We start from the raw sequence: 11,874 nt of genomic DNA, 5'->3' as shown, positions 1-11,874 counted from the left end.
TTGGTGCGTGGCTTAGGAGCCCTTACAAGGGCTGGCGGGAGCTCGAACAGCCCCCGCCCCAGGATAACTCCCGGGGCAGGGGCAGCTCCGCCGCACGCTCCCACATCAGAGGCCTCCATTGCTTTCACTTCTGACGCCACTGTAACGTTTGAAGGTTTCAGGACACAGAGCTTCGTTCAATGCAAGCTTTATTGAGAACGAGGGCAGGGACACAGACCCAGAACACAATGCACACGGAGCAGGTCAAGTACACACACACACTACACATACAGGGGAGGACGCAGCCTCCTACACAAAAAGGATCACACACGAGGGAGAACTAAAAGGAAAACGTTACAATAAAGACGCTAACTTTAGACTTATAACTTAGGAGAAATACTGACATAAACCCCCAAACGTTCGCTCCCGTATCCCAGCATGCCCTGCGTGGGAGAACGCTAACAATGTCTTGTGCGCCGACGTTACAATACATTTAACACATTGCATGTGTGTGCGACCAATGTCCACATTACAACTTACTACATTCAATGTTTTTTCACCAACAAAGCAGCCTCTGTGCGCAACAAATAGGCTCCACCAGCAAGTACCTACTGTAGTATATAGAAATATAGTGTAAATTATTACCATGGCGTAAGAACTGTGAATGACTGCCGCCCGATGTGGCTAATCGGGCGCTCCTTGTGTGGAAGGGGGGCCTGACACTCCTTGCACACCCCACATGATATTGCAATAAATCCCATACATGCAGGGCATTGTCGCAGTGCACAAGGCATTATCTGAAATAAAGAAAGCCACAAACAAAGATGTCAGTTGCTAAATGCAGAGATGCAAAAACGTGAGGGGGAAAAAAGTGCAAATCCTGGGGTTGGGGGAAGTGGTGCTACATGATGGCATATTTTTACTAACATATTTATCTGGAGACTCAGGACGATGGAAGATCAGGATACAGGCTTTTATTCTTTTCAATGAGAGGCCACTGTCCCTCAAGGGAGAGGTAAATGTTTGTGTCACCCCAAGCAAGGGCTTCACCAGTATTCTCTAACTCAACAGAGGAAGGGAGGCTCTCAGTGAATTCTGATAAAACACAGGACACTCTGCATACACACACACAATACTGCTGTAAAGCTGATTTACAATAGCCTACTTTCACACACAATTAAAATGCATTGAAAAGTAACATATTGCAGGACCTGCTGCCAATCACCAGAGTTAGGGTTGCTACTCAAATAAAGTAATAGAAAAAGATGTGATTTTTAAAAAACATATCTGACCAACATTTCAATAGACTATCAAGATAGAAAATGGTCTCACCACAAAGAGCTGTACTGACGTACTGAAGACTGAATGAAAGGATCTGTAACATATAACTGACAAATTTGCTTGTTGCTTCGTTAAAAAGCTCCAGTTAACCTATCCTATTTATAAACTAGATGTACCGCAGAGCGTTACAAAATATGACCGCCGCCCAGTCCAGCACATTTTTTCCACAAAAATAAATCATGCTGAAAGGCATATATGATTCTAACTGTCTCACTAAATTGCATTATCCACACTCAATTCTCACTGGTATCTGCTAGACCAGGGGTCCCCAACCTTTTATGTACCATGGACCGGTTTGATTCCTATTTTTTTTTTCGCGGGGCGGGTGGGGGTTCCATGTTCCATATGTGTTGTGCATGCACTACTTAAAAAGAACTAGCTTCAGTTATGTATGAACAGTGAGGGTAACGATCTCTTGTGAAAAACGTGAACTTGAAGAAGTGAAAATTGAACAACTTGAAGCATCTATAAGTGTGAACATGCTTAACAAAATATGGGAACAAAACATGGGAACTAAACGTGCATTACTAATATAATCAGTGGGAGCCCTGCAACAAGAAGCTTCCATCTGGGGGTGATGGAAGCCTCAGTCTCTCCCAAAACCCCCACTACTGTTTGGAACATATCAAATACACCCCGGTCCACTCGTCGTCCCCACAAATCAAGCTTGGCTTTAAATGCAGCGACTTTATCTGCCAGTTTAAAGACAGCCGTCATTCTCCCCTGGAGTGGCAGGTTGAGGTCATTAAGCAACCCGAATATGTCACACAGGTAAGAGAGTTTTGACACCTAGTCCTCATCACTAAAATGTGCAGCTAACGGTGACTTTTTTTTTTCTGTAAGAAATCTCTGCAGCGGCTCTCGCAACTCAAACACTCTGGCCAGTGACCTGCTAAAGATGCTTGTTTTTTGTTGCTCATTCTAGCAGTTTAGCTAACTTCGTGTGACACTACCGTTCGCCAAGAACTGATCAAGTGAAGTGAGCTGACCTGAGGCTGCGCAGCGCTGAAGGCAATATGTAAAAGTGTTGAAGGCGGGACAGACAGACGTAAGAAAATAGACCTTGCAACATGCGTGCAATCAAACAACTGCATAGGCCTATGCCATGTAAAAACGTGACATTATTGCGAATTAAATTTAGTTTAGTTTGCATGCATTTTTTTTAAACTCATGTCGTAGGCTACGGCCCGGTTAGGAATGTCCTGCGGCAGTCGGTAGAGACAATGCAGGGTACACAATTGATTTCCTCATAGGAGTCGGATGAGAATTGAAGAGATGTCCCATGAAGAGAAGACCGAAGGATCTCCCCAGTTAAGTGCTAAAAACTGTTAAGATTGTTTATTGTGACTGGACAGTGAGAGAGCCGACTAAGTTCAGCTCGTAAAGGGAGATAGCAAATGTGTATGCTGGATACAGGCAATAGATGGTAATACCTGAAACAATCAGATTAACTGTTGTATGGTGAACTCAAGGGTTTAGACTCAGATAATGCAGGAGACTTTGAAGGAAGATATTGAAGAGATGATGGATGTATGTATTATTTATTGTGAATGAATTATGTATATGTATGTGTGAATATGTGCGGAGTATACGTGTGTGTGTGTGTGTGCGTGTATGTATGTATTTGTGCGAGAGAATGTATGAATGTTTGTGAGGTTATGTATAGGTGTCCGAGAGATACAGAAGTGAGTGAAGCAGATTCTACTACAAGAGATGTACACTGGATGAAGAGGAGGAGTCATCTTGTCTGTGGGTAAAGGATCCGGTTACACACATCGACATATGCTAAATAGAAGAAATAGTCCTGTGTCTAAGTCTAGATGCTATATTCCAGAACAATTAAAAGTCCTAGAGTGATGTTAATATCCCAATCTCTTGAAAACTGTTTTTATAATTTTCAAGGACTCAAATACAATGCTTTAATGCTAAATATTCCATCCTGTTCTTTAAATACTCAAGCACTGACAAAGAGGTAGTAAGTCTATTATCCTTATTTCTCAACAAGTCTGTAAATAAGGTCCAAAGTAAAGAATCTAAAAAATTGAAAGGATCCAAGAAAATCTCAAATATTTTATCAACCTAGTTGCGACCTTTTCTGATGTTTATTAAGCTTAAGAAACTTTTATAAGCATATGCAAAAAGTTTTTCCAGTTAAGAGGATGCACTACCTTTTTTGGACAGCAGAGACCGACCTTTACAATGCAAGTCAATGAGCGATGGTAATTGGACTCTGATCAGGATTTCACAATGCTTTAAGCTGGAATAGGACAAGTGTATTGTTCAGAATTAAAAGAATAAATGGAATTGAAAAGTTCTGTTCACTTAAGCTGACTCAAGAGTAAACTATCAGACAAGTCAATCATGTTTAACAGGGGTATCCAGGGTCCCTCACCGCGCTGTGTATCCTCTCTAATCTCCCACAGACTCTCCTGGCCATGAGACAGACAACTGAAGATGACATGGGTATGCAGATGGTAGTTATGTTACAGGTAAAAATGCTAAAACATGATTGGATGTAACAAGTCAAGGGAAAGAAAAGGAAGTCGTGTATGATCACCACAATGGTACAAGCCATCTAGCAGTATGGTCAGACCTCAGAATGGTACAGCATCTAGCGGTATGGTCAGACCTCAGAATGGGACAAGCCATCTAGCGGTATGGTCAGACCTCAGAATGGTACAGCATCTAGCGGTATGGTCAGACCTCAGAATGGGACAAGCCATCTAGCGGTATGGTCAGACCTCAGAATGGTACAGCATCTAGCGGTATGGTCAGACCTCAGAATGGGACAAGCCATCTAGCGGTATGGTCAGACCTCAGAATGGTACAGCATCTAGCGGTATGGTCAGACCTCAGAATGGTACAGCATCTAGCGGTATGGTCAGACCTCAGTATGGTCAGACCTCAGAATGGTACAAGCCATCTAGCGGTATGGTCAGACCTCAGAATGGGATGGGAAGCTAGAAATAAGAGTCCTAGAAAGGGTAAGCTAAGGAAAAAAATAAAATAAAAATAAATCTGACTAAACCTTTATGATTGCCGCTTCGCTGCGCGGCAGTCATAATAAAACAGCTAGCTTTTGGGTAAATGTCCTAGTTAGCATGACAGAAACAAACAATGAAACATTTGAAAGGAGCCACAAGATACAGACAGATACCAGTTAGGTGGTCATATATATGCATGAAAGCATAGTTGTGTAAGTGTAAGCTTAATTCTTTTCTACTGATTACAACTAAAGTAATCAATTGGTAAGGATAGCTAACCTTAATGTTTGTTAATGAGTTTGTTAGCTAATGATAACAATACCAGCAATGCACTAGAGAGTTGTTCTTAGGGGGGGGTGTTATTTCATGAAATTTTCAGATTCAACTTTAGTTTAGTTAGCTTTAGATCAGGTCAATTGACTTTGCCTTCACAATGCTGCTGCTTGGAGCAGCCATCTGACAAGCCCCATGGACTGACAACTCTCTTTCTAATGTGGAGACACAGCACTCAAAAAATACTCCATAGAAATGCATGGGGCTAGTTTGTCACGCCAATATGGCCGTTGTCTACACATATCCCACCCCTTCCTCGGCAAAACGTCGACATGTGAATACATTGAGCCAATCATGTGGTGTGTTGTGAAGACATCGTGCCAATCATGTGTTGTGATCTCGCCGCTGGAGCAAGATTGGTGTCGTGAAGCCTTGCGAACGCAGTTCGACCCAAAGACTGTGCCCGATGAATGATGTTTTCTAAACAAAGTTCGGGAGGAGCCTGCGGGATGATTGACAGCAATTAACTCACCCACTGCCGCCGCAGGGTATGCCTATTTAAGCCGACCTCCTTTTCCATACGTCACACGCTCCGACGTTCGCGAAATCATTGGAGTCGCAAAGCCTCGGTAGGCAGACGTAATGGAGCTGGGTTTTTTCACTACTAACCATCCGAAAGCTACATCCAGTCCACGGGCTACAGCCACCTGGTTCACCAGCGTTTTCAGGTCACTGCTCAGAGCAAGGGTAGGCTACAACTATCGATTATGCTATAGCCTGCTCACCCCAGCATACTTCAAGGCTCTAACACCAAGCTGCTCCAAGCTCGCGTTTTCACGTCGCAAGATTATCCAGGTAACTCGAAATGCTCTAAATTCCACATGGCTCGGCACGCCAAGCGTCTGAAGTTGTAGGCTATCCACTATCCAGCGGAGGCCTATCTTCCGAAGATCACTCAATCCGTAATCCGTGTTGGCATCGGAAACGAACAGGTCTTGTTAATTCACTCCTCTAGTCGTCCAGTGACTTCTCATAAACTGATACTAGCGTTGTTGGATATTTAAGCCACTTATAACGAACTGACAAGCCTCAACCTTAAGTGCCCAGTATTTCGCTGGCTCGTGCTGCAGTCTGTTTAAACAATGGCGCTGCGTCGCAGACGTCAGCAATTATTAAAGCGATAGTACACTTTGTAATTCGCGTCAGGCGACGCAGACAGCAAGGACCCTGATTGTCAACTCGTCCGGTGTCGATGGCCGGCTATTCATGTAGCTTCTACGGGGTATAGCAACAAGCTAGTTCACTGATATAAGCTTTGCAAATAAACTCAAGTCATTTGGTTACAATGACCGGTTATTTGTATGTTTTAAAATTAGCACTTCGCCAGCAAGCAGTGCTTTGTGGGCAGTTGCGTTTGCTCTCAGGAGGCCCTCAAACCCCAGTCTACAGCCAGAATATATTAATGACACTCTTTGAACACCGGTCTATTGTTTCATTCCATGCCAACACCGACAGGAGGGAGTTTACAGTATTGCACTGTAAATAACTATTGTTTACAGCAAACCCAAAGCAGTTTGCCCAGACAGCCAGGAGATGGCAGCAAAATTCACTGCTTAACACTTGTGTTTTAATGTTAAGACACTACAAGCAATACTACAATTAGTGCTTTCCTGCACCACACGCTCCAGAGCGTATCACTCCGCTGCCTCAGCCACAGCCACGCCAGCGGCCCAGGTTCTTAACCACCGACTTCCTTCCCGCAGCATCTCCGCCGTACTTCCGGATCCGACTCCACTTCTTCAGACGGCCCCGGTAGCGACAGCGTCGCTACTCCCTCCGCCCCCTCTTCCCCTTCCCCACCCACCTCCCCCAGCCAGGACCCGGTCCAGGGCTGCCCCCCTTCCAGTCGTTCCGACGACTGCTCCCTCCCTTCCCCCTTTTTCCCCCTCCCCATTCCATTCCCGGAGTCACGTCTGTACAGCACGCCACGACTCACGAAGAGGCGTCCATTCAAACTCCCCTCGCTAGCTCCCTATTTTCTTTACGAGTTAGCGAGCACCTGGTCTCAGCCGGCGCCGGTAGCGACAGCGTCGCTACTCCCTCCGCCCCCTCCTCCCCTTCCCCGCCCACTTCCCCCAGCCAGGACCCGGTCCAGGGCTGCCCCTCTTCCAGTCGTTCCGACGACTGCTCCCTCCCTTCCCCCCCTACCCATCCCCTCCCCGGCTCCGCGCTAGACCAGCCCGCCACAGCAGGTTATCAGCACTCCGCGAGTGCTTCGGATCACGACGTCCCATTCCGGCTCCCCAGCCATTCACTAGCCACAGCAAAGGCCTTCGACCACCTCCTCACGCTGCACGTTCCAGCTTTAACATCCCGTTCCGTCTACCCAGCTATTCATCGGCCACAGCCATTTCATTCCATCTGGATACTCACCATTCATGCTATTCATGCCTTATCATGCTTATCTGCTTATCATGTTTTATGCGTTGTATGTCGTATCATGCTGAATATGTCATGTTATCAGGTAACGGTATTCTAAAAGTTCTTCAGCCCAGGTTGAATTATTTAAGGCTGCCACAGATGGTACGGAATGAGCTTGGACCCGATGCAACAACAGCTTCAGGGAGACCTATGCAGTAACTGCTCCACTGAGCCCCTGCTACAACGGCTCCGCCGAGCCCCAAGAGCCATGCAGCAACAACTAAGCCGAGATCCAGGACCCATGCAACTTCGGCTCCACCAAGCCTCGAGAACGGCTCGCATCCGCAGCACTCTCCATTCCCGCGGCATCGCGTTCCGTAGGTCTGCTAGGAAGTTCCATCTCCTCCGCCTTCTAACGCAGTCGGATAGCCCGGTCTTTTCGCCCTCCCTTTGTTTTCCTCCCCAGACCAGGAAGCAAGCTGCTCCTTCTGGCATCCCGGCGCGGTCCTTCCGCCGGCCATTCAGCCGGACGAAGCACACATCACCAGCCACCTCGCGAACCGGGCACGCCGACAGCACTTCCGGCACCACACCTTCAGAGCGTATCATTCCGCTGCTCCAGCCACAGCCACTGCCACGTCAGCGGCTCAGGCCCATTCCCACCGCATCTCCGCCGTATTTCCGGGTCCAACCCCACTTCGCCAGACGGCCCCGGTAGCGACAGCGTCGCTATTCCCCTCCCCCATCCACCTCCCCTAGCCAGGACTCGGTCCAGGGCTGCCCCACCTCCAGTTGTCCGTCGACTGCTCCCTCCCTCCCCCCTTTTCCCCCTCCCCTTTCCATTCCGGGAGCCACGTCTGTACTGCACGCCTCAACTCACGAAGCGTCAGTTCGAAGATTCACTTCGCTAGCTCCCCATATCTCTTACGAGCTAGCGAGCACCTGGTCTCAGCCGGCGCCGATATTACCCCCCTAACCCTCCTTCCTTCCCCGTCCCACTTCCCGCGACCCAGGTTGCTCCCCTTCCGGTCGCGTCAGCGACCGCTCCCTCCCTCCCCCCCTTTTCTCCCTTCCCATTTCTTCCCTGGCTCCGCGCTAGACCAGCCCGCCGCAGCGGGTCATCAGCATTCAGCGAGTGCTTTGGATCACGACGTCCCATCCCGGCTTCCAAGCTATTCATTAGCCACAGCAAAGGCCTTGCCACCGCCTCCTCACGCTGCAGCATTTGAACCACCACCCGTCACAGCGTCCACCAGGAACCTCATTCGTCAGGTGCAGACGTAGACCTTTCTACCATTCGTCCCTCCCTTCCTATTCCCTCTCATAACTGGGAATTAGTTGCGGCGAACTGGTTTGTCTTTAAAACATTCTGGCCCAGCATCAAAGATTCTGTCATTCCCCGAGTTCACCGTAGCTTTACCAACTACACAGAACTCATCTGTTTCGTGTTCCCCAGCCGACGCAAAGAGCTAAATGACTACCTGGCCATCATCGCCGGCCTAGCCGTGTCCTACGGGGGAGCCCATTTGTATACGTACCACCGGCTGTTTTCAGCAAAATGCGCTGCCAGAGTCGGCCTCTGGAACCAAAACCCCTCCATAACCGCGCTTCCTAGGACTCAAGCCATCTTGTCCTCTCTGCAATAGCCCAGTCACGGCGCGGTCGAGTGTCCACTAGTCAACCCATTCCCCAGGGCCGCCCTTTCATCTCGCATCTCATAAACTGCGCCTCAGCAACCCCATCTCTCGAAGATGTCGTATCTCTACATGCCCAGTGTCTGGCCGATATCAAACACTGGAGGATGTTTTAGACGAATGGAATGGTCTGTGCATGTTCTACGACGACTGCCAATCATCTCCAGAAGACCTCCAGTTGTACACCGACGCAGCCCCCTCAACAGGCTTCGGAGGCTTTTCAAAAGGCGCCGGTTTGCATCCCCGTGGCCACTAGAGTTCAGAGAGCTAACAACTGAAAACGAATCGTCAGCCGTGTTCGAACTCTATCCCATAGCCATCACGGCCCTACCTGGGGGAATGAGTGGACCTCCAAGAGTGTGCTAATCCACAGCGACAACGAAGCCGTAGTGCACGTCATTAATAACTCGAGCTCAAATCGCCTGCACTTTCCCCTCTTATTAGGCGTCTAATCTGGATAGCAGCCAGCTACCAGTTATTATAAGAGCCGCGCACGTCCCCGGTCGCCACAATGAAAGTGCTGACTCTCTCTCATCTTAGCTTCTGAATCTCTGGGATTTATCTTCAGCCCATCACGGCCGACCTAGCCCTTCAAGCCCTCGCACCCAGGACCATGCAGTCCCGGACTGCTTGGTCGTGCTTCAAACAGTTCCACGCAAAGCACTCACTACCATTTCCCAGTTCGATGCTGTCACCATATCATCATTATTACCTACGCCCACACTTCACTCGGGATCAAAGTCTCTTCCATTAGAGTCTACCTAGCCGGCATTAATTTCTGCTACAAACGCCTCCACGGCTCCGAATGCCCTTCCTTCTCCGACACCAGGATAGGCTTGCTATTTAAAGGTATCCGTAGGCAACAGCCAGTCCCCCAAGACTCCCGCCTTCCCATTACCTCAAGCATTCTCGCCACCTGCCTCGCTACCCTTCGCAAAGGGTTCATGTCACCGCATTCCGATTCCACCATCTCCGTTATGCTTCACTGGCCTTTTTTGGGCTGCTGAGATGTAGCGAGTTTACATGCCCTTCGTCTCTCTTCATTCCCGATGTCCACCCGTGCATCGCAGATCTAGAGCAGCTAGACCAAGACACCATTCGATTTACCATCAAACAGAGTAAAACCGATCAGTCCCGAAAGGACACTCCATATCCATTTTAACTCTGCCTCAGATCTTCAGCCTTTCCAATACCTATCTCACTACATCTCATATCGGTCAGCTCAAGCTTCGTCTACTAGCCCGCTCTTCGTGTCAGACGAAGGGCTACCCATCACTCGCCACAGATTCCAGACACTCTTAAAATCATTCTAGTCAAATCTGGTTTCCCGCGGATCGCTACTCCGCACACTCCTTCAGGATAGGAGCTGCCACAACAGCTGCGCTCAACGGCTTATCGGAGCAACAAATTAAAATACTGGGCCGTTGGTCCTCGGATGCCTACCAGTCTTACATCCGCTCCAATCTAGCGGATTTATGACTCGCTCAGCAAGCACTTATGTAGTTGGTAGCGGCCAGCGGCCTTTCTCTGTGATCTTTGGGGTGCAAGCGGTCATCGCTCTATCGCGATGTCCGCTCCAGGCACTCCAGGACCACGGACAGCTACCTTGCCAAACACGCACTTCTCCCATTGCTTCAGCTAGACTAGAATGTATCATATCGAAGGGCGAACTAGTAAAATGATGTTTTCTAAACAAAGTTCGGGAGGAGCCTGCGGGATGATTGACAGCAATTAACTCACCCACTGCCGCCGCAGGGTATGCCTATTTAAGCCGACCTCCTTTTCCATACGTCACACGCTCCGACGTTCGCGAAATCATCCCCCCTCCTCCCCCTACTCCTCCATTTCACCAATTGCCCTGTTACTCATCCTCCTTACACAGGGGGTGCAAGCGGTCATCGCTCTATCGCGATGTCCGCTCCAGGCACTCCAGGACCACGGACAGCTACCTTGCCAAACACGCACTTCTCCCATTGCTTCAGCTAGACTAGAATGTATCATATCGAAGGGCGAACTAGTGAAGTGCCCATAAAACGTTGGTATATGGCCGCCAAGTGGAGGGACTTGCCTAAAAGGACTTTGACAACTCTCAGCAGCAATGTTTGGTGCATGTTGCAGCTTAGCTTGATCCTTTTTGTTGACAAGGAGTTCACTGTTTTCATCAAAATCTCCAAATCCAAAGACATATGCCCGCTGTCGATGAAACCCCTCAGCTAGCTTAGGGAGAGCAAGAGAAATGACTAACAATTCTGTCTGAATATTCTCGCACAACACTGGCAACAGCCGAAAGAATCTCTTCACTGTACTTGCAATGTTGGAATGACTCCATGGTTATGAATCTAAAAGCTGGCTTAGAAGCAGCAGCATTGTGAAGGCGAAGTCAATTGACCTGATTGAACTAAAGCCAGCAGACAAATGGACAGATTCCGTGACCTGGTAAGGTAAGATGGTAAGCTTGTAGCCCTCTGGAAGAACTGGAAGGATTCACAGCAGAAGCTGGAAGAGAAGGGACTAAGTGTGAAAGAAGCTCAGAATGAGGACCTGGATCGAAAACGCAATGCACAACTTGCACAAACTGAAGTCCGTGGGTGGTCCCTTCACAAAGCCAGAGGAGGTCGACGAGTTCATTCAGTCAACAGTCATATCAGAGGAAGCCAAAGGTGACCGGCTATCTTGAAGTAAGATACAGTAAGGCCACCAGTCTGTCGTTGCCCAAAACATCTCCACTGTTCAAGCTGAAGGAGAATTATAAAAATCTGCCTCTGTCCAGATATGCCAACAACGAAGACATATTTGTCGCAGATAAGTTGTAGAGCAGACGTGTCCTGGGAGGATTTTGATACAGTTGTAAATGGCCTATCACAGTGAACCATGCAGAACATTATGACTGAGGTCAACTTTGTTTTACATTGTGCATTGTAATGATCTCTGCTTAATGTTTCTTATTGAATGTAATTCTGGAGAATTTTGGGTGACCTTTGACCTAATATGACCTTGAAATAGGATATTTTATAATGCAAATTATTCTCATGGCGTGACATACCACATACAAGACCATCAAGGGCCCATAATGAACATTTCTCTACACTGAGCTTAACAAAATGTGCAAAAAATAGGCATTTTGAGCCATTTTTGTGACCTTTGACCTAAAACATGACCTTGACACTATACCTTTTGTAGTG

Source organism: Alosa pseudoharengus, unplaced genomic scaffold (assembly GCF_046254945.1).
Source record: "Alosa pseudoharengus isolate Yale_2024_CS ecotype anadromous, Long Island Sound unplaced genomic scaffold, YU_APseudo_1.1 YU_APseudo_1.1_scf_2, whole genome shotgun sequence".
NCBI lineage: Eukaryota > Metazoa > Chordata > Actinopteri > Clupeiformes > Clupeidae > Alosa > Alosa pseudoharengus.
The sequence above is the reverse complement of the archived record's forward strand: the minus strand, read 5'-3'. Positions refer to the sequence as shown.